Source organism: Phodopus roborovskii, unplaced genomic scaffold (genome assembly GCF_943737965.1).
Source record: "Phodopus roborovskii unplaced genomic scaffold, PHOROB, whole genome shotgun sequence".
NCBI lineage: Eukaryota > Metazoa > Chordata > Mammalia > Rodentia > Cricetidae > Phodopus > Phodopus roborovskii.
In genome coordinates this window covers 178643-184925 of record NW_026126446.1, presented here as the reverse complement: position 1 = coordinate 184925, position 6283 = coordinate 178643, and positions in this window count along the sequence as shown.

Sequence of the window (6283 nt, the reverse complement as noted above, 5' to 3'; positions counted from 1 at the left end):
TGCTCACCTGACTTTCTCATACAGTCCATAATCACCTGCCTAGGAAATGCTATTTCCCACAGTCCTGTGCAGACCTGTCCACAGGCCAGTCTGATCACAGTAGTTCTTCATTTGAGGATTATCTACAGGTGATGTGTGTCAAGATGAAAGTTAAAGCTACTTAGGACAGTGTCCAAAAGCTTAACGTGACCTAACTCAGTGCAGAAATTGGTGAATTTGAAGGCGTAAGATTTCCATACCAATTGCTTATAATGATACTAGAAGAAAAACAAAATAGCAGTAACATACTGCTGATATCTGGAGGTCTCAGTGTCAGCCTACACTTGTTGCTGGTGAGGCTAAGGCCACATAGCAGACCAAGGAAGGAATCTGTCATTTACAAGAGGGTAAGAAATAGACTTTACATTGTACACTGGTATTTTTGGAATCCTGAATGTTCTGGGAAATTTTTCTGACAAATACAATTAAAAACTAAAATTCCCTGCTTTTGTAACCCCTCATCCCCATCTCTCTTTGGTTTTTTGGGAGAGTTCTCTGTGTAGCCGTGGCTGTCCTAGAACTCACTTTATAGACTATGCTGGCCTTGAATTCAGAGATCTGCCTGCCTCTGCTTCCCAAGTGTGGAGACTAAAGGTGTGTGCCACCACACCTGGATCTATCATCTCTTATCAAACCATTTGGTCCTAAAGGCAAGAGTCAAGACAACTGTTGCCTGCCTGCTAGGAGTTGGAGTAGAGAAGCACCCATGGCCCAGAGCAGACTGAAATTATTGATGGAGGTCAGTGTGCCTGGCATATGAAATCAGAGTGGAATGGGCTGGGAGTGAAGAGACTTGGAATCCCAAGCAAAGTGAATGAATGAAGAGGGCTTCTTGTCCCAGTGAGGCTCTCAAAGTCTTAAGGAGGGTGAGGAAGCCATCAGTGTGTGTGGGGAGCATGGCCTGATGAAGAGTGTCGGAGTCTAAGCAGAGCAAGGATGGCATTTGAACAGGAGGATGGCCTAGTGTGAGGACTCAGAGACAGCAGAACAAGGGAAGTGCAGTACACACGAACAGCCTAGTTAAAGAGGTCAGGCAGTCTACACAGAGTGTCACCCTTAGGGTTTCCCTGCAGGAGATGTCCCAAGGAGGATTAGGATAGTGTCCACAGGAGAATGAAGGACCTGGTATAGGCAGTTGGATCCCAGGCAGGTTGAAGAGGTGATTGACACAGCGGATGTGGAGGTCAGACCCAGAGTAGAGCTACTGAGTGGCTTCAGGGCCTTGTGGGGGCATAGAAAACAGCAACACAGGGAGTAGTAGAAGTAGTCACAGAAGACGTCTTAGCTGGAGGGGAGTGAGGAGCACTTGCATGAGAGGGAGTAGTGTCTGCATGAGAGGGAGTAGTGTCGACATGAGATGGTTCCATATAGGTTTGATCAAACATGGACAATAGAAACTAGAGTTTCTTGCTGTTGAGCAAGGGCTTTATGAAGTGGGGAGATGCTTAGTGGGTAGATTGCTGTTAATGCAAGTGTGAAAACTTGGATCCTGGACCCTACTGAAAAGCCAGGTAGGCATCCTGGCCCATGTGTAATCCCAGCATGCAGGGGTAGAGACATGAAATCCACAGCAAGCCAGCTAAACAGTATCGGCAAGCTCTAGATTCAGTGATAATCCTGTCTCAAGGAATAAGATAGAGAGAGGAGAGTGACTGAGGGGCTGGTTCAAAGAAAGAGAGGAGGAAAGTAATGCAATTCTATTTTAATTAAAATATATGAAAGACTGTGAAAATTTAAAACAACTGTATGGGTACAGAATGACTGACCAGTGTGTGCAAACACTAGCAATTGCTGCTTCCCCCTGTTGGATGAGGGCAACTGGAGACTACTAGAGAAACTTCCTACTGAGGCTAGCCAAGCTCATCCCCCTGTACATTATGAACATGCTGAGGTTCTGGGATGTTGTGGTAGTTGGTGATGCTCCAGCAGAGCGATTCCAGTTTTTCTGTGCTCATCTGTTCATCTTCAGTCACTCTCCTCCCCAGTCAGGTTTCCAGGACTAAGGTGAGCAGTTTGCAGAACTAGGTCAGAGGTGAAAAGCATTAGGCATTGTATTTCTCCCTTTTCTTGCCTCTAGGAACTTGGTGGTCACGTGACCCAGGTGGAAATGGCTGCAAAATGTTGCAAAGCAGCAACATATTGGAAGGGCAGCCTAGGAAATCATCCTTTTTTGAACCGAGCTACAGTGGCTTGTTGCCTTCTCTGGCTAATATACACGAATAGCCAATAAAATAAAATAAAATAAAGTCAGTGAAATGATTCCTAATGATATTCTGCTATACTCATAGACTGATGCCTAGCCCAACTGTCATCAGAGAGGCTTCATCCAGCAACTGATGGAAACAGATGCACAGGCCCACAGCCAGATCTCAGGGAATTCTGTGGAAGAAGGGAAGGAAGGATTGTAGGATTCAGTGGTCTCAAGGGCATGGAACCAAGTAACCTGGGCCCATAGGGGCTCACAGACTGAACCAACAACCAGGGAACCTTCATGGGACTGACGTAGGCACTCTGAATATGTTACAGTTGTGTAACTTGGTCTTTGAAGACAGAGTTTCTTTTCCACCCAGTCTTGCTGCCCTTCATTCACAAATAAACACACCAAGGCTTATTTTAATCATAAACTGTTCAGCCGACGGCTCGGGCTTCTTATTGGTTAGCTCTTTCTTGATTATTAACACATTTCTATTAATCATGTATCTCCATGTGGTCTTGGTCTCCATGTGGTCTTGGTCTTGGCTTACCTGGTGATGCCCATACCTCTTGCTTCCTCAGCAGCTACATGGCATCTCCCTCTTTACTCACCCTCTGCGCCTCTTCCTAGCATTCTCCTAGTCTGGTAGCCCCGCCTATACTTCCTGCCTGGCCACATCCTGCCTGTCCATTGGCCCGAAACAGCTACGTTCATCAACCAATAAGAGAAATACACATTCACAGCAGACAGAAGGACATGCCCCATCAGGCCTTCTTATGACTCTACCAGGCAGAACAGGGGCTATCTCTGACTCTGTTGCCTGCTTTTGAGACACTTTCCTCCTACTAGATTGCCTCATCCAGCTTTAATAGAAGTGCCCAGTTTCACTCCAACTTGATATACCATGAATGGCTTATATCCATGGGAGGCGGGTGGTGGGAGGGGAGAGGGGAGGAAGGAACTGGGAAGAGGAGAAATTTTGATTGGTTTGTAAAAACAAAAAAATAGATAAACAACAAAAATATTTCTTTCTCCAACTCTTCCGTCCAATTTGGTAACTAGTGGAGGCTACTGATAACCAGAGATATACATGGTACTTATTTCAAAAAATTCAAACCTAGGGCTAATGAGATGGCTTAGCAGGTAAGGGGACCTGCCAACAAGGCTGACAACCTAAGACATGGTGGAGGGAGAGAATCAACTCTCATAATTGTCTTCGTGCTTCCACACATGACATGACAGGTATGTCCATGCATACACACACACACACACACACACACACACACACACACACACACACACACACACACAGAGAGAGAGAGAGAGAGAGAGAGAGAGAGAGAGAGAGAGAGAGAGAGAGAAATAAATTTCAAAAGACTAAAAAAGGTAAAAACCCAGCAGGGCTGAGTGGTGGTAGAACATGACTTTGACCCCAGCACTCGGGAGGCACAGACAGGTGGATCTCTGAGTTCCAGGCCAGACTGGTCTACAGAGCGAGTTCCAGGAGCCAGGGCTATCTACACAGAGAAACTTTGTCTTAAAAAATATAAAACCAGAGCCAGGGGTGGTGGTACACGCCTTTAATTCCAGCACTGGGGAGGCAGAGGCTGGCAGATCTCCATGAGTTCCAGGCCAGAGAAACCCTGTCTCAATAAAGGGGAAAAAAAAAAAAAAGACCAAACAAACAAACAAAACAAACAAGACCCAAGGCAGGATGTACTCTATATTAAGTACAACTTTATTGTTTTAGTAGAACTATGATTACTACACTGCACAGGACGCTGTCAGCATTGTTGAGGATCGTGCATTTTTTAGTGACACACAAATATGGCACCAATCTATTCAGTATTGATAAACCAACAGATGATAGTTGTCTCTGCACAGATTGAATATCATAATGGATTACACCAACATATTATGCAGATAGCACAAGTTAGAGCATTACATATAATTTATAACCATAAGTCAAAATTCTTCTTAGTGGAATTGTGATTATCCTATAGGTAAAAATACATGGAAAAATATTTAAAGTTTAGTCAAAGGCATATTTCTAAGGCAGAATTCAGTGCAGACACAGAAGCGCTTACTGTAAGTGGCACATTAGGGAAAGAAGGGACTAAAACAGGGTCCAGTGCACAGTCACTGACAAATGTCAGTTGCAATTTACAGCAGCAGCAGACACAAAAGCTATCAAGTTCAAGTATTGAAGATAACACAGTAGGCAAGACTGAAAGTGATATTTCAGTTCTATATCTCTTTTCAACAACTTAGTTTTAAAAAGCCACAAAAACTAGCTAAATGAAATCTAAATTTCTAACCAAAATACCTTTAACAACTTTTAAAACAGGTTTCGGATTGCAAGCATGCCAACTACACAGCAGCTTGACCCTTGCACATGCACACACGTGCAAATAGAACCATGGATAGATAAAAGCAAAGCCAATTGCTATAACTCACTCAAAAACTGGAGAAAACGACAATTTGAAAAATACCAATGGAAACAGGAAACACTACACCATTTAGCAATTCTTCTCAGGGTACACACGAGCACTATTTTCTCACAGAATATATACATTTCTATTATCAAAAATCAACTGACTGAAAAATCTGAAAAATTTCAAGTATTGTTTTAGTTTTAGATGATCCGTGTAAGACACTGTGCAAGAACTTTGATTATATTGTCTCAAAGAACACCTAAATTTACAAGGAGAAGCCAATTCATCACCTCAAATCTCAAACTTCTCATTTATTAAACATGTTTTTCATGTTTAATGAATGGCAGCTAACAGAAGGATTAGTTTCTCTCAAGGAGATAAAGTTGTAGCTGAGTTGAAAGACCAAGTAGGTCACCACTTTAAAGCAAGAGATAGCTTTTTCCTCGTTGCTTTTTTACAGTTTGTGATTCATGCTGTAAGTGTTCTTACTCAGTTTTTGAAAACAGACTCTTGGTTGTGCATGTGCAGATGACAGGTTATGGAGCCAATGAGACAGGATACATGCAATGACCTTGTGTCCTTTTGTATCACTGGTACCTGGATGACACAAGAGTTTAAGATTTCCTGTGTTAGAAAATCCAACTAAGACTTCCTTGAGTGTCTGCAGATATTACATGCCAAGTGACATAAGCCAGACACGAAAAGACACATACTGTATCATTATTAATGTGAGGGACTAACAAGAGCCAGATGTGGAAAGGAAGTAGAATTGTGACAACCAGGAGCTTGGGAGAGAAGAAAACGGAGAATACATTTTCAATGAGTTGAGTGTGGAAGAGTGGACCAGTGCTGAGGATGAATAACAACTGCAAATGAGCATCACGGAATCATTCAACTAAAAAGATCAAAATGGTTCGTTTTATGGTATACATATTTTACATCAGAAATAATTCTAAAGTAAAAAGTATAAAGTAAATTCACTGACAGGGACTTTGTCTTATCCTGTGACTTGAAAGAAAACTCTATATAGAAACTCTTTATAAAACATTCTAAAGAACAAGGACTTTATTTTACAATGTGTCAGAGTGGATTAAAAATTCTTGTCACTATAAACAACTAAAAATGCTAAATAAAGCTTTAAAAACAAATCCTATGAGGAGTCATAAATCATAAATTTAAAGCCTTTAGATGACCTGACAATCTAAAAATAGATTTAAGTATGTGGGTGCTAGGCCAGACTGAATGCCTTTCAGGCAATCATTAGTTATTGATGAATATTTTACAGTAGGATTTGTAGTTTTCTTCTAGAACACAGTGATAGAAAGTTCATATTGGATAAGGGATTGTATGTAGATAAAGAACTTATTGTAACCCAACCATCCTGACTTTTAAATAGATAAGAAATTTGAAAATAAACTCAAAAGAGATATGTGAAAGGCTGAGTAATGGGTACATGATGACATTAGGTCAGGCAACTGCAAATTGAAAGCATATGGAAATGCCACTTTATCAGGATAAGATTTTTTTTTTAAAGATTGGCATGGATGTAAAGAAAATGGGACATCCACAGACTAATGGCCAGAATTTAAAATGATGTAGTCACATTAGAAAGCAA